This window comes from Lagenorhynchus albirostris, chromosome 9, assembly GCF_949774975.1.
Source record: "Lagenorhynchus albirostris chromosome 9, mLagAlb1.1, whole genome shotgun sequence".
Taxonomy (NCBI): domain Eukaryota; kingdom Metazoa; phylum Chordata; class Mammalia; order Artiodactyla; family Delphinidae; genus Lagenorhynchus; species Lagenorhynchus albirostris.
The window spans coordinates 12,563,581-12,586,444 of record NC_083103.1 but is presented as its reverse complement, the minus strand read 5'-3'; the positions used below and the strand labels follow the sequence as shown (position 1 = coordinate 12,586,444).

The 22,864-nt window shown below is 42.9% G+C and overlaps 1 pseudogene; it reads left to right on the top strand.

Moving 5' to 3' along the window:
• Window positions 1-8,753: 8,753 nt before the first annotated feature.
• On the top strand, window positions 8,754-14,587 carry LOC132526175 (glutathione peroxidase 1-like; annotated as a pseudogene).
• The last annotated feature ends 8,277 nt before the right edge of the window (window positions 14,588-22,864 follow it).

Below are 22,864 nucleotides of genomic sequence, written 5' to 3'. Positions count from 1 at the left end.
TATATTGCCATCTAGTGGTTAGGGGGTGACTTCATTTAGAAACATAATGCAGAATGTTACCAAGATTATTGTTTGTGCAGCAAGTTTTATTTACAGATACTTTCATAGGAAAAAATATTTTTATTGCTTAACATTATTGTCTTGGTTTGCCTTGAGAGTGTCTTGGTTTGCTAGATCACCACTAAGTATAAGTGAAGGGTATTGTAAATTGAACTTTAAATCAGATTTTCCTAAATTAACTGAATAGCTATTCCTTAAAAGAAGAAATCAGTGGTTGAAATAAGCATGGGAAATGATGATAAATGAAATTCAACATATTTCTTTCCTGCAGAACTTTTCAGAGACATTAATATGATAGTGTGCTTTGTAAACCTCCAGTTGGGCCTTATGTGTGATGTGTTTCCCAGACTATGCTCTTTTCAAGGAACAACTCATTGGACCATTGTTCTGTGGGAAAAAATTGGGGAAGCACTGCTTTATTGTCATTTTCCCCATATGTTAAAAATACCCAGATTTTTCATTTTGTTTTGGTGAGTATGGGGATTTTGTGTTTGTACAGAAGCATGTTTGGGTTTACTAAGGTATGGGAAAATTCACTAAGATTAATTTACTACATTTTACTAGTAAAAGATTCTAAAGTTGAAAAAAACGATTACTGCTTAGTGTTTTCCTGACTACAAAGCCTTCTTTGACCTTCATGTCCATGTTCTAGACATGGTGAATTCAAGGAGTATTGTAAGAAGTCATAGTCATGCCTTACATTTATAAGGATCTTAGTTAATATTTTAGGTAATAATTTCTTTAATTGAAATTAGCATTATTTCACATTGAATATGTTTTACGAAAACTTCTTGGGTTCTAGGAATGTGGTTTCCTGCTGTTTGGACAGTTACTTTCAATAATAGCTGTTAGTGATAGCAGAAATGACTTGGGATATAACCACAATGCAAATGACTTGAGATTTTCTATTTCTGTTCTTTTTTTTAATTGCCATTCACCTTTGTTGCTGTGTTAATCATAGCGACTAAATTTCAAATTCCTGGCAGGAGCTTCATTTATTCTTGCAGTCTTGATTGCACGCCTACCATGTGCTAGTCACTGGGGTTAGAAAGATCCCTCAGGATATAGGCTCTGTGCAGTCAGGGGTCTTATCTGCCTCGTTTTCTGTTGTATCACTGGTGCCTAGCATTGTGACCAGCACTTCCTCTTTGTTCATGAAGTAGTATTTGTGGACAGAATAAAACTTTCACACTCTCTGCTTTTGGGACTCTGCCAGTTTAACAGAGAGACAAAGGAGAAATACAGATAACAGTAAAATATGTTAATTAATATAAAAGAGATATGTACCAAAAGGAGAAAGAGCATTCCAGGCAAAAAGTCTTAGAAGCATGGAGAGAACTGGGGTGAGGAGTGGTTTTTAGAAGGCTGGGGACCTTTTGCAAGAGCTTTTCCTTTATTACTGAAGAGTTTAGATTTACTTAAATGTCTTTCCTTACAACTCAGTGCTTAAAGTACTCTATTAGACATTCTTGTTGTAGATTTGCTATAAGAATTTTATTGGATCTCAAACCAAACTTTGTAAATAGTTCAAAAAATTTTTTTGAAAGGTTGATCCGACCCCAGTATAGAGAACCTTAATATGCGTGGGCCTTGTTGAAACAGAGAAGACATCACTGTAGGGTTGGTAACTCATGGGGAAACCAGGATGACATTGTAGGTTCTTAATAATTGCCCCAACATTCTGTCTAGAATTTTGAAATTCTCCCCAGGAAGCCCCCAGAGCAGAGCCCATCAGGAGAAGTTTCTTAAAAAAGCAAAATTGTGGAATAAGCAAAGTGTGTTGGTGACATTTCACTTCCCTTTACATGATTCTTTCTACCGGCTTAGAAAACCACCATGACTTCAGAAAGCAGGGTCCTCTGATGGCCCCTGAAAGCCCAGGGTTCCCACCCAGACCTGATTTTCCTGTGCTTTGGACTCATCCGTGGGGACCATATGCCTTGGATTTTTTTCACCTTTCCTATAATATTTCCCATAAATTTCAATATGTTGTGGTTCATTACATGCTTACTTAAATGTTGTTTTTATATCTTTGTAAGAGCTTGCATGTACTTAATTCACAAAACCAGAAAAGAAAGGCCTTGCTTGAACCATATATCCTGAATTTTTCTTCTATGTGTGCTATACCTATTGAAACCAGCATTGGAAATGATCTGAGATGAATTCATGCTGAGATGCCAGTGATAGAAAAGCTTAATAAATTGCCCTTCCCAGAGGTATGGGTACTGCAACACACATTCCCTTAACCCACAGACCACTGTCACTCTTTCCTCTCTTGCTCATCTTGCTAATCAGTTGTGGGAGTCCTTTCCTACCTCAATATCCTTTCAACACAGTGATTCAGACAGCTGCTATCAGTTGACTGGAATTAACGTGATAAGTAATCAATTTACCATCTAATTCAAAGAAGTGGAACTCTAATGGTGGAATTGGAGGCATCAACAAGGAACCAGATGTGTAGGCAGGCTTAACAGGGACAGTTAAGCCATCTCAATAAAATATAATTAATATTGAGCTTAAAGACCAAGATCAAAGCTGATCCAGTAAACAGTTTTACTTGCATGTACACAAAACCCAGAGCTGCTTTTTCATGTGAAAGTACACAATACAATTAATCTAGCGATTCAGGTTTTTAAGTATAGATTCTCATTTGAATCTAGATTCTTGCGACGTCGCACCCACTTCAAATGCTCCATTCTCATTCTGTCCTTTCTTAAAACCTCAGGGCTGTCACTTCTTTCGTCATGGGTAATGTCTTTGCATCTTCCTCAGCGAAACAACGATGGCAATTAATAACAATTGGGAGATTTTGCCATCTGTTTCATTCTTTTCTCCTTTCATCACCTCCTGTGAGTTCTCTCACTCTCTCTCCTGTTCTAGTCCTTCAAAGAGTAAAAAGCTTCAAACCATAAAAATAGAGTTTTAAGAAGTATTACCCCTTCCTCATTTTGTCTGCCAAGTTTCAATTTGGTGCAGGTGCTGACAGATGTTTATAGGCAAATAGGTCATTTCCATATCGCAAAGCAAGGATGCTCACTGACCTGAGCAAGTGTTAGGACTTTGATTAGAGGCTCCAGTTTGAGGTCAGAGGCCAATGCTTTTCTAAATCCCAGACTTTAGTTTTGTTTTAGCTTGCTTTTGTCATCGCCCAAATCCTGCAAAATGTCTGGAAATTAAATAAGAATGTACGACTATAATCTTGGGCCTGGCAAAGCTTCTATAGGCAACCACAGGTCCGCACCCAGTGATTGTTTATACTCCTCTTGCATCCTCTAGGATCCTGCTTACGCATCAGTTTCTGTTGAGTAACGGTGTGCAGAGCCAAGTCAGGAACAGTAATGTTCCTTGTCTGCCTTCTTGGGCTGGTCCTGACGCTGGCCCCTGACAATGCCAGGCTCGGGAACTATTTGTTTCTGAACTCCAGCCAAGAAGTCTAACAATTCTCTCCCTTCCTTTCCATCGCCCTCTTCTTCCTTACCAATGCCAAGTCTGGGATTTTTCCTTGTCTAGAGACTGTACAGGCAAGGAAATGAACTTTCTTGGGATATGACAGACCACTTAACAGAAAATGTGCCCTTTGTTCTCATTCAACTGCCTTTTCCTTAAATGACATTTCTAAGGCTTCTGCAGATATATCCGCGTTTAGCTACTTAGTTTCTACAAGGTCCCTGTCAGAGGCTAAGAAGTACGTGTTGGAATCCTAATTTTTCTGATAGGGAAGAAATAGCTCAGAAAGGAAAACTGATATACCCAAGAATTTAGTCAAGCAGTTCTATTAGTTGTGCCTGAATCCATTCTTTAAATTTACTTAAAAATCCTTCTAGCTGCTAGCAACCACGTCCAAGACAAAGGAAGCAGACGCTTACATTTACTTACAGAAAATAGACACAGGTCTGAGTGTTGATTGCTAATTCCACCATGAGTCAGAAAATTTTATTTCATTTAGACACACCCAGGGACAGCCTAGCACAGATTAGAGTCCACAGGGATATGGGTTCTACTTCCCACTGTTGTTTTTTTTTTCTCTCATTTTTTGGCTGCACCGTGCAGCATGTGGGATCTTAGTTCTCCAACCAGGAATCGAATCCACACCCCCTGCATTGGAAGGGCAGAGTCTTAACCACTGGACCACCAGGGAAGTCCCTCTACTTCCCACTGTTAACTAGCCACTTGACCTTGGGCAAGTCACTTCAGTTCTCTGGGCTTCAGTTTACTCATCTGTAAAACAGGGAAGTTGGGTTTCATGATCCCTTTGGTTTTCTTCCAGTTTCAGAAGTCTGCACATAGGAAAAAGCTGAAATAAAGACATAAGGCTAAAACATGTTCAAGAAGTCAGCAAAACATCTACATATAAAAAGTAACTTTAGGGGCTTCCCTGGTGGCGCAGTGGTTGAGAGTCCGCCTGCCGATGCAGGGGACACGGGTTCGTGCCCCGGTCCGGGAGGATCCCACATGCTGCGGAGCGGCTGGGCCCGTGAGCCATGGCCACTGAGCCTGCGCGTCCGGAGCCTGTGCTCCGCAACGGGAGAGGCCACAGCAGTGAGAGGCCCGCGTACCGCAAAAAAAAAAAAAAAAAAGAATAATTTTAAAAGAATAATCTCTGGTCAATAAAAATATCTATACATTTTCACTTGGCAGTTTCATTCTGGGGGCTTTATCCTAAGGAAGCAATCAGAGATGTGCTTCAAGATACAAGAATGACTGTCACAAAGTTCTTTTTTTTTTTTTAATAAACTTTTAATTTTAGGATAGTTTCAGACTTACAAAGAAGTTCCAAAGATAGTGCAAAGAGTTCCCATATACTCCATCTACCCTCCCTCCCCATTTCCTTTACTGTTAACAACTTATATTAGTAGGATACGTTTATCATAACTAATGAACTAGTACTGATACATTATTATTAACTAAAATCCATACTTTAATCATATTTCCCTACTTTTACCTAATGTCTTTTTTCTGTTCCAGGATTCTATCCAGAACACCACATTACATTTAGTTGTCATGTCTCCCTAGGTTCTTTTTTTTTTTTTTTTTTTTTGCGATACGCGGGCCTCTCACCGTTGTGGTCTCTCCCGTTGCAGAGCACAGGCTCCGGACGCGCAGGCTCAGCGGCCATGGCTCATGGGCCCAGCTGCTCCGTGGCATGTGGGATCTTCCCGGACCGGGACACGAACCCGTGTCCCCTGCATCGGCAGGCGGACTCTCAACCACTGCGCCACCAGGAAAGCCCCTCCCTAGGTTCTTTAAGCTGGTGAGAGATTCTCAGATTTTCCTTATTTCTGGTGACCTTGATAGTCTTGAGGAGCGCTGGTCAGGTGTTCTGTAGAATGTATCTGGATTTGGGTTGGTTTGATTTTTTTAAAAAATCGTGAATAGACTGATGTTATTGGTTCCTGGGAGGAAGACCGCAGAGTTAAGTGCCATTCTTGATACATCATATCAGGGGTACCAGCTGTCTACATAATTTCACCAATGACGTTAATCACATAGTGGAGGTAGCGTTTGCCAGGTTTCATCATGCTATTTTTTTTTTTTTTTTTTGGGCCACCCCTCACGTCTTGTGGGATCTTAGTTCTCTGACCAGGGATTGAACCCGGGCCCTCGGCAGGGAAAGCACGGAATCCTAACCACTGGACTGCCAGGGAATTCCCTCACCATGCTATTTTTTAACAATAAAACTTTTCAAGCTAGATGTCAATAATAGGACTGTAGACTTCATGAGGGCAGGGACTTTGCCTGTTTCACTCACCACAATGCACCTAGTGCCAAGAACAGTTCTGACACATAGTAGGTGTTCAATGAATTGAACTTGTTGAATGAAAAATAGATCAATTTATATAAATTAATGTATGCAATATGATAGAATACTAGCAGTCATCATAAGTATTTGGTGATATGGAAAAATGCTAATGATAAATTCAGTGCCCAAAACATATTAAAAAACAGTTTCTATACATCCTATTTTCAATAAAGTGTGTGTGTGTGCACGTGTGTGTGCATGTGTAGGAAAAAGACTAGAAGACTATCGTCAAAATTTTAACAGGGGTCATTGGTTATTGCTGGGTGGAAGGACGGGGGATTTAAATTTTCTTCCTTGTTCAATATTTATCAAATTTTTAACAATAAAAATGAATTACTTTGGAAATCAGAAAAATACAATAAATATGGAGAGAAGTTTTAACCTTCAAAACGATTCTGGAGCAAGGAAAACAGATGTTCCAATACAATGCCCAGCTAACACATTATTTAGCCATGTATTAGTATCTGTGAAGGAGCTGAAATCAGTGGTGCAGTGCATAGAGGGTGTTGTCCTCAAAATTCTGCAGTTTCTAGGAAACAGGGTACACTAGGCACCATCTGTTTCTGATTTAGGGCATTAGAGTTGCAAGATCATGAGCTGTATCTTTGTTACTCTCATAACAAATTGTTTAAAGTTAAAAAAAAAAAGAGTAAAGAGCAAAACCAAATGCACAGGATGCCAGAGTGAATGGCATTATTGTATCGTTCGCTTTCTCCTCCCTGGGGCTTTGCATTTTAAAAACACATGTTGTGGTTTCTCTATGATTATCTTCCCACTTCCTGTGTTGTATCTGCCTTACTGTAAATATCCTTTTGTATAGTCATGCTTTTCTTGTATCTTGCATGTGTGTCTTCCTTCATATTCACTAACTTTCTCCAAACTTCCACTGTATATTTTTTCTAATTTGTTTGAGTGCAGTGGTATTTTTATTCTCTAACAAGATTTTTAGGACCCTGGTTTCAAATCCTAGTCCCATCTTTTATTAGCTGTGTGATTTGGGGAAAGTCGTTTAACCTCTCTGAGTTTCCCCCCTTGGATACTGGAGGACAGTATTATATACCCACTGGAAGTGTTGCAAGGACTGGATGAGATTTAATGTAAATATGTAGAGGATCTATCCTAGTGCTAGTCGCAAACAGGGCACTTAACCGTTCGTTATCTATTACTTCCTTTTCCCCTTCCATGAACGCTCTGTACTGTGTCTCTCGCCATCTTTCTAAAATGCCAACACATACTAAAGGATCAAGTCCAAACTTAGGCTTTCAGGGTCCTCTTCAAATGAGGCCCAACCCATCTCACTGGTCTCACTGTCTTCCAGGCACATTCTATATACACATTACACTCCAAGCACACCAAATCACTGGCTGTTGCCTAAGTACACGTTACTCTGTCTTTTCTGCATGCCTTTACGCATGCTGTTTTCTGTGCCTGGAAGTCTCTTGTGCTCCTACCTGACAAATTTCTTTGTGAAGCCTCTCTGACAACTTGAGGCCCCTATGCTCCCTTCCGACCACAGTAATTTGTTCAGACTTTTATTAATGCAATTCCTTATTCAAGTGTCGTATCAGTCACTCATTTACTTAACAAAGAGTTATCCAGCCCCTACTATGTGCCGGGCACTGAGAATGCAACCTCTAGTTAAATTATAGATTCCATAATGACAGGAGTCTTGTCTTATTTCTCCCTCCCCAGTGCTTAGCACAGGAGAAAAGCAAACAATGTTTGTTCAACATTGAATAAAATTAGAACATTTCGTTTTCAATAATCAAATTGAAAATCATAATGCTACCAAGTACTTCCTCGTTTGCCTTTTAAAGGCAAAGATAAAAGACACATATTTTCTTTTACATGTAACATATTGTTATGCTTATTAACAATTCCAGGGGGCTCAGAAATATTCCTTTGCTTTGAATGTTCTCCATCTGGAAGGGTTTAGCTAATTAAACCAAAGACTGCAGATGAGTTGGCCCCATTTATCTTCAAGGGATGAAATCTTTTTCTCTCCAGAGATTCCTCAGACAAATATCAAGGGTCAATGTTATTTTTAGTAACATATAGTTTTGAAAGTCTTAAAATTTTATTTTCAATTTCTAAATTTGGTAACACATACTTTTAAAAATCTTTTCATCAAAAAAAAAATTAAATTTACTAGTGAACCTTAGCCTATACAGGAGCATTTGTAACAACTCTAGATTATGTTGAATTACCATACTGGAGGTTAAGTTAGCCATTAATCTACAAAAAAGAAGTTAGAAAAAAATGCTTTCTCTTTCCTTTTTTTGGTAAATGCAGGATTCCTGTTGGTGATAATATTCTGTGCAGATTGAATGGTGATTCAGAGAAAGCTATTATTATCCTTCATTTTGAGGGGTTTTAAATTTTGATGATTATTCGTCACTGTTTCTAAGTTTTCATTCTTGCCCCTACCCTCTCCCCTTCTCCATCCTCTCCTAAGGTACAGAAACATATGGGCGTCGCTTTCTCGGATTAACGCGAATCCCCCTTGTACACTCCACAGGACAATTATGAAAATTCATGTGAAAATTACATGCTGATTTCTTTGAGGTTCAGAGTGAAAACACTTTATAATTTCACACTAACAACAATGAAGAAATGACCACAAAAGCGGAGTTTTATTGACATAAATTCAAGAATTTTTTTCCCCAGTTGGAAATAATTTGTCCATCTCCTGGGTTATATCATGAGATTTAAACTGAAGGGCCCTGATAGGAAAGAGCTACCTCATTTTTAGTGAAAAAGATATTATGCAAACTCTGATAGCGCATAAAGAAAATTTCATGGCTAATACTGCCATCTTTGCTAGGCAATGTCAGCATGCACAATGGATTCAACTGAATTTCATATAAACTAAAAGTCAATAAAGAAAGTCAGTATGGGGCCAAAGAACCCACCCAAGTTCTACCGGCCCTATGTGGGCGAGGCCCTCTTTTGCACCCCTGCCTGGGGCTGCCCCCCAGCCTTTCTCAAGACTCTGACCTCCTCCTTTTCCATTTTTCTTCTTGGGGGACAAAAGGACCCAGCAAAGCCAAGGACGGGGGTAAGGGTTGGCGGTGGAATTCAGATCACTGGGTTTAATGAAACAAACAGGTTCTGTGGTCATCACAGCCCCAAACAATAGATTTGATCAAATCCTTAGCTCCTGAGTGGTCTTTGGCATTTTACAGTGCCCCAGAAGTCCGAGGGCTGTCACCAGGCACTTTTTTCATTTTTCTTCTCTGAGGCCCTCCTGGAGGTCATTCCATCCAGCCTTCATCTCTGGGTATTGTCAGAGGAGGTTAGCCCAGTTTTGTAGCCTCAGGTAGAAATACTTCTGCTATCTTGGGCTTTGGTATTGTTAAGGAGGGCCCAGGCAATCCTCCACTGTGTTTTGAGAAAGATGTTACTAGGATACCGTTCACTGAACTTCTTTGGAAGGGTCCATGGGAGACACTGTCGATTTAGAACAATTATGCTCTGTCTATGCAACTGGTGTGTTTATCCTTCAGGGACCCTGTGCACTTTGTAATCCATCATTTTTCTCTCTTGCGTTGATTACCGGGAGGCTGTGAGCCAACTTTTGTCCCATCTGTCGCAAGGGCTCCACAATTTGCATCTTACTTCTATACCTTTGCTTTCCCTCATGTTTCTTATTTCCAATTTATTTGATCTTCCTCTAGTGTTTGCATTTTTATAAGCAGCCTTAAATTCTTCTGACAAGAAGATAAGTTGTAGATAAATAAGTAAAATAAACGTTTGTGGGTAGGAAAATTCAGAGAAAATGAGTTCTCTCAGGCAACAAACCTTGATAGGACTTAGGACTGCCACAGTACGGCATGGATTGTGTTAGAAAAGGCAATGCCCCTTTGAGTAATGTGGCCACACCTATGGTATGGATAAATATGTCAATGGATATATGAATTGCAACTAAGCCATGAAGCTCAGGAATCAGTGAATGAATGGTAAAGCAGGAGTCTAGGAACGGAAATTCTTTTTTAACTTAGTTGTTGAAAATGATTAGACTCTCCTACAGGAGAAAAACTCAAGTGACCCAAAGGAAGTGATTCATAGGGGATGAAACCAGAGAGTGGTGACAGAAGGCTAAAGATGGCCTCCCAGAGGGAAAGCGGGAAGTGCCAAGCAGGAACTGCAAAAAAAATAAAAAATAAAAAATAAATCCACATTTGTCGAAAGGCGAGTACATAAGCCGTCCAAACCAGGGTGACAAGCTCCCAGCAAAGTGGCTAGAATTTCTGCTGATGAATTGAAGGAAATTTGCAATAAGGAAAAATACACCCATCTGAAAAGAAATCCAGTTCATAAGGTCAGCCCAACCCAAAACAACATCAGTGAACAGGAATTTCATTCTCTGAACAATACCAATCTTAGCGCTGCAGTGGCCAACTCATTCCCTTACAAAGGGCACACAGTTCACACCTATTTTTGTACTGAAAATTCTACAGAGAACTTTTGAAAAAAGTGCTGCGCCGTCAGGAACCCTCAAAAAATGTGATTCTGTTTCCTTGTACGGCTGCATGGTAGCACATGTCCCCTTTACTATGTTAGCAATTGCCAACTTCACTAAAACTGCACAAATGGGGGTAGTGAAACCGCCAGTTACCTCATACACAGAAAGTCTCTCAGGGAAGGGAGACAACGTCACACTGTAATATTTTACATTTAAGTGCCCATAGCCTTTTACAAGGACAAGTAAGTAATACCGACCTCTTATAGATATGATGATCGTAATAATTATAATAGCTCATACCAACATGGTGCTTACTATGTACTAGACCCTGTGCTAAGCATTTAATACACATTAACTCATTTCATCTAATCCTCATCACACTTCCCTTTCAGGTAGTCACGTAAGATAGCCCTATATAAGCTTTCCCATGTTCAGAATGTCTAAGTGTGTATGTATGTCTCATTGCCATACACTAGGTCAAAATTTCCCCTGAGCCTGAATATTTATGAGCTCATTCCTTGGTCAGGTGGGGTAAGGACGTACCAGATGGCAGATTCATTGAATCCCTACTCTGTGCCTGTGCTTTGCTAGGCGTGTGTCATGGAATCCCTAAAACAACCCTTTGAGGTGCTTTCTGTTATTAACTCCAGTTTACATTTGCAGGAACAAATTCAGAAAGGTAAAGTACGGTCAGTGCCTTGCTGAAGATTACACAGCCAATAAGTGGCAAAGTTGGAATTTGATCCCAGAATTGTTAAGCTTTAGAATTTTAGTTCTTAACCAAGATTCTATATTGTCCCTCTGCTAGACTCCATTTGAGGGGGTGGGAGTCCCAACTGCTTTCAGGTTTAAAAGTTTAAGGTGTGTTGGAGCCTCCAGATCTTCAGCTGACTGGTCCTAAGTCATGGAGTTGGGGCCATCTGCAGCTATTTTTGTGGGACATCCTAACAAGAAAATGCACTGATTCCACCATAAGAAACATACCGATGAGGGCCATGCCCTAGGGGTGGAGAAGCCCCAAGATAGAAGGGTCTGGGCTTCTGATGACTTTGAGGAAGAGAGCTGCTACACTGCGGTGGGGAAAGAAACTCTTCTCTTGTTTAAACCATGCTGTTTGCTGGGGTGGGAGGCAGGTCCAGGAGGGAGGGGATATAGGTATACATGTAGCTGATTCACTTCATTATACAGCAGAAACTAACACAACATTGTAAAGCAATTATACTCCAATAAAAACAAAACAAAGCAAAACCAACCAAAAAAACCCCATGCTGTTTGGTCTCTGATACCTGCAGATGGACCAAACTAATATACCCTCTAAAGGTTAAACTACTTATTTTGATCATCTCCTATTCAATGTCAATGTCACATTGTAAGATTTTACATTTAAGTCCCAGCGTATTTTACATTTAAGTCCCTCCCTGTGGAGGAAGGAGGGATGCCCTGGGATTATGGGGATAGCCAAACACATGACACCTGACACTGGACAGATGAGACGGACAGCCGTTTATTAGTACGTATACTCACAGTCTAGAGGAAGGGGACACTGCTCCATGCAGTACCACATGGGGGCTGCATTTGGGAAAAGAGTGAATTCCCTGGGGGCTGCAGGAGGCAAGTTTTGTAGTATCAAGAGAGTGAGGTGCCCCGTGGTTCCTTAGGGAGGATGTGACTGGCGTGTTTGAATAATTCCATGGGCTGTCAGGGAATTGAAATCTGCTACTCAGGAGTAAGCAAGCATTGCAGGTGGCGCAGTGGTTAAGAATGTGACTGCCAATGCAGGGGACACAGGTCCCAGCCCTGGTCTGGGAAGATCCCACATGCTGCAGAGCAACTAAGCTGTGGGCCACAACTACTGAGCCTGCTCTCTAGAGCCCTCGAGCCACAACTACTGAGCCCATGTGCCACAACTACTGAAGCCCACGGGCCTAGAGCCCGTGCTCCGCAACAAGAGAAGCCACCGCAATGAGAAGGCGGCACACTGCCATGAAGAGTACCCGCTCGCCACAACTAGAGAAAGCCTGCGCATAGCAACGAAGACCCAACGCAGCCAAAAATAAATAAATAAATAAATAAATAAATAAATTTACTTATAAAAAAAGAATTGCACTTGGTTCATTTGATAAGGAGAGCTATTTGGCTTGGGGGGCAAGAGTGGTGAGGGGACCATGTGGTTAGGCCATTTGAGGACTTCCCCATTTTACCAGCTGTCAGGGCAGCGCATAATAATAATATTAATTTACATCACGCTCCTGAAACGTAATGGATCAGAGCCAGGCTATGGAGCCTCTCTTAAAACAATAATATGGCTCCTAGGGCTTCAGTGTAAGCTGATTGAAAGTTTTAAATATAAATAAAGATGTGTTAATTAAATTAAGACTTGATCAGTTAAGAAAATGGAGCATTTCCTGCTCACTCAAGCACAGCCCAGGAAGACTTGGGTCAACATCCGTGTAGGATTTCTGGTCCCTTGCTGTGGAGATGCATGAATCTGATTAGGAGAGCCTGATGCCATTGAGCTTTAAGTCCTTGCTCTCCACAGCAAGTGCTTTCCTTTCCATTCATTCCTGTATTCAACAGATTTATTCAACAATTATTATTTACTGAAGGCTGCCAGGCTCCAGGCACTGGGATTAGGCAGTAGGTATACCATGGAGAACAAGAAGGGCATCTGGTCCTTGACTTCATGGGGCTTCTAGTCCAGTCAGGTAGACAGACAGAAAACAATTAAAGACTCAAATAAATAAATACTCTGAAGGAAAACAAAAAACAGGCTTCTTTGAAGAAACTAACAAGACGTACATGATTTGACTCCTGTCAACCTCTCCTGTATCATCTCATGCCATTGTCCCCTCCTCCCATGAGTTCCAGCCCACTGGTCCTGTTTTCTCTCTCTCTCTCTCTCTCTCTCTCTCCCCCCCCCCCCCGCTTGTTTGTTTCTTATCTACACTTGTCACAGTCTATAATTACAGTGATTTTTACCTTTTTTTTTCTCCTATACTTCTTTTTTAACCATCAACCTCGTTAGAATGTGAGCACCTCCAAGGCAGCAGTGGTGTCTATTTATACTTCTTTGCGTCACTGTCACTAGCATACTCTTGGCTCTTCGGAGGTGTTTGAAAATCATTTGTCCAATGAATGAATACACAGGAAGACCTGGATGGGGTTGGAGTGGATCAGGGCAAAGGTCTCAGTTTTTTTCCTCCACTTTGAATCTTCTCAGCTTCACTTGTCACTTGTAGCTCTGCGCGGCGCCAATGATTTCACATAGGTGTAACCTGACAGTATACCGCTTCTGCTCTGTACCTCACTTCTCTGGCTTCCTGCTCTGGTGTCACCCTGTTGGAACGACCAGGAGGCTTCTCAGCACCCAATGCCCACATGCAGCCTAGAAATACAGGGGAGTTAACATCCCAGGGCTGAACCTTTGAGCGCTGGGAGGTAGGAGCCAGAGGATAATATCTCCCCTTTGCCTGCCTCTGAAGGATGGTCCCAAGATTTCTTGGGGCTGTGGTCCTGCAGATTAAGAGATCGGTTGCATTTGGAGATGGCCAGCATATCCACACACTGGCTCTTCCTCTTTCCCTGCTTCTCTCCCAATTCTTCCTTCCTGCTCCCTGGGCTCATCTTCCCTATTAAAAGAAGAGCCCAGCAGCTTTTTGCCCGGGGTTTCATTTTCTGGGGAACTTAGCCGAACACGGAAGCTTCTTTAAAAATGTGATATTTGAGCTGAGAGCTGTCAGATGAGTAAGATGGAAAAACAGGCGCTTCTAGTTCGTAGCTCTCCCCTCTCCTCTCCTCTCCAACACCCACGCTGCGTGGACCAGGGCCCTGCTCGCTGAGGACTTGGCATCGCTCGGAGGCACAGCGGTCCAGGATGACACACAGGTGAAAGTGCTGAGGCGGCGCCTCGGGCCCCCGAGGCCTGGTCGTGCTCAGCTTCGCGTGCAACCGGTTTGGGCATCAGGAAAACGCGCCAAACGAGATCCTGAATTGCCTCAAGTACGTCAGACCAGGCAACAGGCTCGAGCCCAACTTCATGCTCTTCGAGAAGTGGAGAAGCGCGAGGTGAATGGCTCGCAGGCGTACCCGCTCTTTGTCTTCCTTCGCGAGGCTCTGCCCACGCCCAGTGTCGCCGCCACTGCCCTCAGGACCGACCCCAGGTTCATCACCTGGTCTCTGGTGTGTGGCAAAGAAGTGGCCTGGGCCGTGTGCCTGGGCGCAGGTATAGCCGCTGCATTCTGACCATCCACGTGGAGCCTGACTGTCCCAGGGCCCAGCTGTGCCCAGGGCACCCCTCCTACCCCTGCTGCTTGGCAGTCACAACGCTGCCCTCTGGGGATTTTATCTATGAAGGTGTTACCTCTAAACGTGCATGGAGGAACCCCTGATGTCCAGGAAAATCCCCCGAGATGGGTGCTGGTCCTGTTCATCCCAGGCTCCCCTTTCCCAGACCACAGTTCTGCACTAATAAAGTGATGAGTATCAGCAGAAAGAAAAAAAAAGAAGAGTTAGGCAAAGACAAACAAAAAAACAAACAACCCCCCCTCCTGCCACCCCACCGCAAAAGCTGGAGGGAGTTGGGGGCCGTTGGTTTCTAGGCAGACAAAACATACATCCTAAGGCAGAGGAGAGGTCAGAGCATTGGGAACTGAAATGCCACTGTGCCATTTTCCGGGGTGAGGGAGGGGTGAATGGGGCAAAGGAGAGATGATGAGGTGGTGAGAGCTCAGTTCACGCAGCGGCTTGTAGGATTTAGGTTTTGTTCTAATGCAACGGGAACCATTGGAAGGTTGAAGCAGGGGCATGGTGTAATCACATCGTGGTTTATTTTAAAAGACCCCTTAGGCTGCTATGTGAAAAATAAACCATTTTTTCATGTTGGAGAAGGGGCAAAACTTGTGAGGTGGAGACACCAGCCAGGAGTTTCTACAGTAGTCCAGATAAGAAATGATCATTGCTTGGACCAGGCTAGGAGCAGTGGAAGTGGAAAAAAGTGGATTAATTTGAAACATATTTTTGAAGTACAATCCTTATGACTTGGGTTGGATGGGGGAGGGAGAATGGGGGAGGGAGAATGGGGAGAGAAAGGAAAGTATGGCTCTCTGGTTTCTGATTGGAATGGTGGGCAAGAACGAATGAGTGCAGCTTAGAGAAGGTTAAGAGTTTAGTTTTGGATATGTTAGTTTTGAGATCTCTTTACATTATCCAAGTGGAGACGTCAAGTAGACAGTCGGGCACATGAGACAAAGTGCTCAAAAGAGAAATCCAAAATAAAGTTACACATTTGGGAGCAGGACAGGTTCCTTAATCTGCAGAACCCAGTGCAAAGTGAAAAAGCAGTTCCCTTTGTCCAAAAATTATTAAGAATTTCAAGATGGTGACAGCAGAGCATAAAACCAAGCTCAGGGAACTGTAACACGGGGTTCTGTGTGATCGTACAGGTTAAAATCGATGGAGCCTATAGGGGGTATTGAAAGCCAAGGAAATGGATAAGGTTACTTAGAGAGAGAGACTTAACAGGATGAGGAAGGAAAACCCAGGACTTGACCTTGAAATTCTGTGTCTATGCTAAACTCCAGATGCATGTTCCAATTGCCTATTCAACATCTCCCCTTGGATATCTAATAGATATCTCAAACCAAATGTCCAAAACCCAACCCTGATTTTCACCCTAAATTTCCTCATAACAGTCTTTTCCAACTCTATAAATGACAACTCCATTTTTCTTGGCACTCAGGCCCTAAACTTTGAATCATCTGGTCACTCCTCTTTTTCTCACCTCCCATACCCAGTCTGTCAACAGACCCTCCCATCAGGAGATATTCACAATTTTCCACTTTTTATTATGTCCACAACTGCCTCTCTGGTCTGAGCTGCCTTCTTCTCTCACCTAGATTGTTGCAGTAGCCCCCCCCCCCGCCACTTCCACTCTTCCCTCCTACAATCTGTTCTCAGCACAGCAGCCAGGGAGGTCCTGTTAGAGCGTAGGTCACATTATGCCACTCCTCTGCCCCACTCTATTCACTTCCCATCTCACTCGACAAAACTGTCTGCCAGGCTCTTTATGACCTGTATCTCCACCTCACTGCCTCTCAGAGTATGTACTCTGCCCCATCTCATTCTGCTCCAGTCGCCATGGCCTCATTGATATTCTTCAAACACATTAGACTCTCTTCTGCCTCAGGGACTTGTGATCTGTTTAGAAAACTCTTCCATATAATAACATTGCTTTCTCTTCCACTACCTTCAGTTCACGGCTCGGATGTAACCTTATCAGACCAGCCCTATAAAACAGCAGCCCGCCACCACACCTTGGCTCTTCCAATCTCCCTTAACGTGCTTTGTTTTTTTCTGTAGCTCTTAAGACCATCTAACGCAGTGGTCCCCAACCTTTCTGGCACCAGGAACCGGTTTCGTGGAAGACAATTTTTCTAGGGACGAGGGGTGGGGAGGGTGGGGAATGGTTTCGGGATGATTCAAGTGCATTACATTTATTGTGCACTTTATTTCTATTATTATTACATTGTAATATATAATGAAATAATTACACAACTCACCATAATGCAGAATCAGTGGGAGCCCTGAGCTTGTTTTCACTTGCCACTCACTGATAGGGTTTTGATAGGAGTCTGCAAGCAATTGATTTATGATGGTCTCTGTGCAGTCACGTCTCTGCTAATGATAATCTGTATTTGCGGCCGCTCCCCAGTGCTAGCATCACCGCCTCAGTTCCACCTCAGGTCATCAGGCATTAGATTCTCATAAGGAGTGTGCAACCTAGATCCCTTGCATGCACAGTTCACAGAAGGGTTCATGCTTCTATGAGAATCTAATGCCGCTGCTGATCTGACAGGAGGCAGAGCTCAGGCTGTGATGCGAGTGATGGGGAGCAGCTGTAAATACAGATGAAGCTTCGCTCGCTCACCCACTGCTCACCTTCTGCTGTGTGGCCCGGTTCCTAACAGGCCACGGACCAGTCCTGGTCCATGGCCCAGGCGTTGGGGACCCCTGATCTAACGTACTACGTATTTACTTGTTTATTTGTTCATTGGATCATCTTCTATCCAGTAAGAATAGAGGCTCCGTAAGGAGAAACTTTGTGTCTTTTGTCTCTGTTGATTCCCAATCCAGAGTATTCCCAATCCAGAGTATCAAATATTTGCTGAAGGAAGGAAGAAAGAAAAGAAGGCCTCCAACATTTCTCATTTAGGTAGAGAAGGAATTGACTAGGAGACTGAGAAGTGGCCATGGAGGTAGGAAAAGAGAAACCAGAAGCAGGAAGTATACTAGAAGCTTACAGAGAAAGCATTTAAAAAATTGTGGCAAAAATACATAACATAAAATTGACCATTTTAACCATTTTTTTTTTTTTTTTTTTTTGCGGTACGCGGGCCTCTCACTGTTGTGGCCTCTCCCGTTGCGGAGCACAGGCTCCGGACGCGCAGGCTCAGCGGCCGTGGCTCACGGGCCCAGCCGCTCCGCGGCATGTGGGATCTTCCCGGACCAGGGCACAAACCTGCGTCCCCTGCATCGGCAGGCGGACTCTCAACCACTGCGCCACCAGGGAAGCCCCATTTTAACCATTTTTAAGTGTACAGTTCTGTTAAGTACTTTAACAGAATTAAATACATTCTTATTTTCTGCAATCATTACCACCATCCCTCTTCAGAACTTTTTTCATCAGAGCTGTAACCCTGTACCCATTAAACAGTAACTAACTCCTTATTCCCTCCTCTCCCCCCAGCTCCTGGCAACCACCATTCTACTTTCTTCCTCTATGACCTTGACTACCCTAGGGACCTCATATAAGTAAAATTATACAGCATTTTTCCTTTTGTGACTGGCTTGTTTCACTTAGCATAATGTCCTCAAGGTTCATCCACATTATAGCATTTTCCAGAATTTCCTTCCTTTTTAGAACTGAAGAATATTCTGTTCTATGTCTATACCACATGTTGTTTATCCATTCACCTGTCAACGGACACTTTAGGTCACTTCTACCTTTTGATTATCGTGAATGCTGCTACTATGAACATGGGTGTACAAATCTCTCTTTGAGACCCTGCTTTGAAATTTTGGGGATATATACCCAGAATTGTAATTGCTGGATTATGTGGTAATTCTATGATTAATTTCTTGAGGAGTCACCATGTTGTTTTCCACAGAAGTGGCACCAATGCACAAGGGTTCCAATTTTTCCATACCCTCACCAACACATTATTTTCTGTTCAAAAAAAATTTTTTAAAACATAATAGCCATCCTAATGGGTGTGAAGTGGTATCTCATTGTGATTAGAGGAAAGCATCTGAAGACTAAGGGAGTGGTCAACTATGTCCAGAGGTGCTCCAAGATCTAGTAAATCAAGACTGAGAGTGTCGATTGGATTTGGCAATGTGCGGGTCGCAGCAACCCCAGCAGAATGATTTAGGGTCACCAGATGGGAGCAGGCAGAAGAGTGAATGGGTGGTGAAGGAGAAAGATGACTTGAGAAGCTTGGCTATGCTCAAGAGTGGAGAAATATTATTTATTGAATGCTCACTATGCTCTGACATCATATAAGATGCCTAAGTTGGAACAGAAGAGCCAACAGATGTGGTTTCTATCCTCAGGGGGCTGACAGTCCAGCAGAGAAGAGAGACAGTCAACAAATTTATTCAACTTCAATTTGACAAGTGCTAAAAACATAAGTGGAGGGTGCTGTGTGCATATTACAGTAAATATTGCACTTGAGGAAGGGAAGGGAGGAGGCATTTCTGAGGAAGTGATGCTGAAATGGATTACAATTTGATATCCCCTTGGGTCCATCTTCAGGGAGAGAATGCCCTGGTCCTGCTGGCATGGGCATTTGGGTCCCCATGGAATCCCTTACCATTGTGTGTCACTTCCATCACCTGGCTTCTAGAACCAGCATATGCAAATGGAAGTCATTTATGTGGGCTCAAATTATACTGGCCACATGCTCAAGTAGGAACTTAGCCTCCCCCACTAAAGTAGTCCCAAATAACTCCAGAGAAGTACTTCACCCACGTTCTCAAACTAGCCTGTCAGTCTGCCTCTTCTTCATCATTGACTCTGGCTTCTATCTGTCCGAATCCCCTACCCATGAGACTAGTTGGTGGAGCCTCATTGTGGCCGAGGTTAGAGGGTCTCAGTGTGAGAATACCCACTTACGTGCCAGTGCCTTCTCCCAGGCTTCTAACACCACCTGTCCTCCAGGCGAGGAGCAGGGCTAGGTCTGGGTGGAGGCACTGAAGTGCAATGTGCTCTACCCATACCCCAAAGCAGCAATACTCGTGCTCATAAAGTCTCTCATTCAAGTTTTCTGTCTACTTTCTGTCCTGTTCAATTCCAGTTCAAGGGCCAGATGGGAAGTAGACATATGACCTTGGGCAAATTACTTAACCTCCTCGTGCCTAAATTTCCTCATCTGCAATATGAAGATAATAAAAGTACCTATTTCAGCGAATTCCCTGGCAGTCTAGTGGTTAGGACTTGGCGCTTTCACTGCGGTGGCCCAGGTTCAATCCCTGGTCGAGGAACCGAGATCCCATAAGCCTCGCAGTGCAGACAAAAAAAAAAAAAAAAAAAGGTACCTATTTCAGATTAAGTGAAAAAATTTAGATAAAGTACTTTGCATGGTGACTAGCATGTAGTAGGTACTCAATAAATGTCAGCTTTTATTATTACTTTTACTAGTATGATTATGTACTGGAGAGTTTGGTTACATTAAGTGTCTGAGCCCCAGCTCAGCTATCTGAAGCTCCTGTTTAAAGTCTACTGTTTAATAGATTGGCATTCTAGTTCTATCCATCAGTGTCACAAGCTTAGCTAATGTGTGTCTGATCCTAAGAGCTAAAGCTGCAGCTGCCAAGTCCTGGATTCTGAACAACCAGGCTGAGGACAGCCTTGGCCTGGGGTATGTGCACCAGAGGAATAAGGCTTCTTGGGAGCCAGCTTGCTGCCCTCCCTGGATATGCCCAACCTCCATTATTTTTCCATTTGAAATTCCTGCGTTCTAGGGCCACCCCTGCTTTTTATATTCCCACCAGAAAAGAATGTGTTTTTAAGCACAGTGGTGCCTACACACCAAAGGTTTCTGCTTCAAGAGTTTGGGGAGATCTTCCCCTTCCCGCGGCCCCCCATCTCCCTTGCTTGACTCGGTGGGCCTCCTATTCTCTTCCTTAGCAAGGTAATGTGGTGCTGAGCGCCAGAAAACTCCCAGGGAAAACCCACTGCCAAGATGCAAAATCAAGGAAAGAAATAAAAGCAATGATTTTGGACCAGGCTGGCATAAACTGTGAGCCTGGTCTGCCATATTTACTTTTTCTTAATCTAAAATAACAGAGATAACATGCACAATGGACTTTCTAACTTGCCACTTTTCCCTTATCTTTTTTCCCTTTGTGAGCCTAAGACATCATGTTCTTTCATACAATCCCTAAAAAAAAAAAAAAAAAGAAACCTTTGGCCATTCCATTCCCCGCTGCCCATGGAGAAGAACAGACTCTATCTGATATTTCAGCTGGAAGGCAGGGTGGCAGATTCTTTCCAATGGGGTGGCGACTTCCTTCTTACTTTCAGAACACATCCCTTCCCAAAAATACGCCCTCCTGAGTGAGCAGCACAAAGGGAGCAGACCAAGCTCTCAGCGTCAGCAAATGCCCACATCCCTTCCTTTTCCTTTTACACCCAGTGGCCTGGGAATGGCACAAGAGCTTGGGGAATACACACCACAAATCTGTGTGTAGCCCCTTTAGGCCTGGAAGTGGCCTTACTCTCATCTCTTGCCCTTCTGGTCCATCTTCCAAACCAACCGTCATAGTGATTGTCCTAAAACCGAAATCCGATCATTGCATCTACTTAAGAACTTGCCATGGCCTTTTGGCCCACAGCAAGCGTTCCCAAACTCCAGCTTATGCATGGGTCTGTGCATGGTTGGCTATAAAAGAATGGCCGTACTGTAAGATGTAGTTTCTAGACTTTGGGAAAGGACCTGGGAATCTGTATATGTTAGTTTGAATTCTTTAGATTGTAAGTGACAGAAAGTCATTTCAAACTAGCTTAGGTCAAAAAAGGAATCCATTATTTCCTTGGAAATTCAGGGAATAAAACTATCTCAATTATATATGGGGCACTTCGATTGAGTGATGACATGGAGACGTCAATATCATTGAAAGAAGAATTTATTACTTACATTTCCAGAGAGCAAGGGTTGTGTCATGCCATGCAGGGCCACCTAGGGAAGCACCAGTTTTGGCCAGAAAGTAGAAAAGAGCCAGGGGAAGGTGTAGACCACAGCCTTTTTGGGGTTTCTACAGGAAAGGCATGGCAGGGCAGGGTAAACAGCTTAGGATTGGCTAGTTTGAATAATTCTGCTGGGCTTTGGGGCCTAGCAGCTGTTCCTAGCTGTCTGATATCTGGCCCTGGGTTGATTTGAGGCAGGGGAAATAATGGCTTGATGTGTAAGAGTTAGATAAAGGAGGTGATTTCAGAGCATGAGCTCTGGATCTCAGAGGAGATGTAAACAACTTCAGCTGTTAATTTGTCCCTGTGACTAATGGACGCCAAACAGACAAATACAGAATCTAAACAAACACAGAACAAGAACTGGCTTCAGCAGGAATGGATGTAGAGCTGTGTTGTATACAAAGCAGACACTAGCCACATGTGGCTGTTGAACACTTTAATGTGGTTAGCCAAATTGAAATGTGATGTGAAATACATGCTGGCTTTCAAAGACGTAGCATAAAAAAGAGAAAACTATCTCATTAATGATCTTTTCTGTTGATTACATGTTGAAATAATATTTTGGAAATATTGGATTAAATACAGTATAGCATGAAAATTCATTTCATTTGCTTCCTTTTACTTTTCCTAACATGGACACTAGAAACTTAAATTGCATATGACAGCTTGCATTTATGGCTTACATTATATTTCTATTGAACAGCACTGATCAAGATCAAATGATGCGGGGCTTCCCTGGTGGCACAGTGGTTAAGAAGCCACTGCCAATGCAGGGGACACGGGTTCGAGCCCTGGTCAGGGAAGATCCCACATGCCACGGAGCAACTAAGCCCGTGTGCCACAACTACTGAGCCTGTGCTCTAGAGCCTGCGAGGCACAACTACTGAGCCCGCGTGCCACAACTACTGAAGCCTGCGTGCCTAGAGCCCGTGCTCCACAACAAGAGAAGCCACTGCAATGAGAAGCCTGAGCACCACAATGAAGAGTAGTCCCTGCTTGTCATAACTAGAGAAAGCCTGTGGGCAGCAATGAAGACCCAACACAGCCAAAAATAAAATAAATTAATTAAAAAAAAAAGATCAAATGATGTTCTCTCTATCTCCCTCTCTGTTTCCATAATTCGACTCTGCTCCTTTTTGATATATCTGGAGTTCATTCTCTCTCAAACTGTCTTCCTCTGTGTGTCCATGGGAAGATGGCTGATGGAAGCTCCAGGCTTATAACATTCCAGGTTCCTCATGCCATCCAACAGAGATTCTCTTTCTTCCATTGTTCATACATCAGTCTCCGA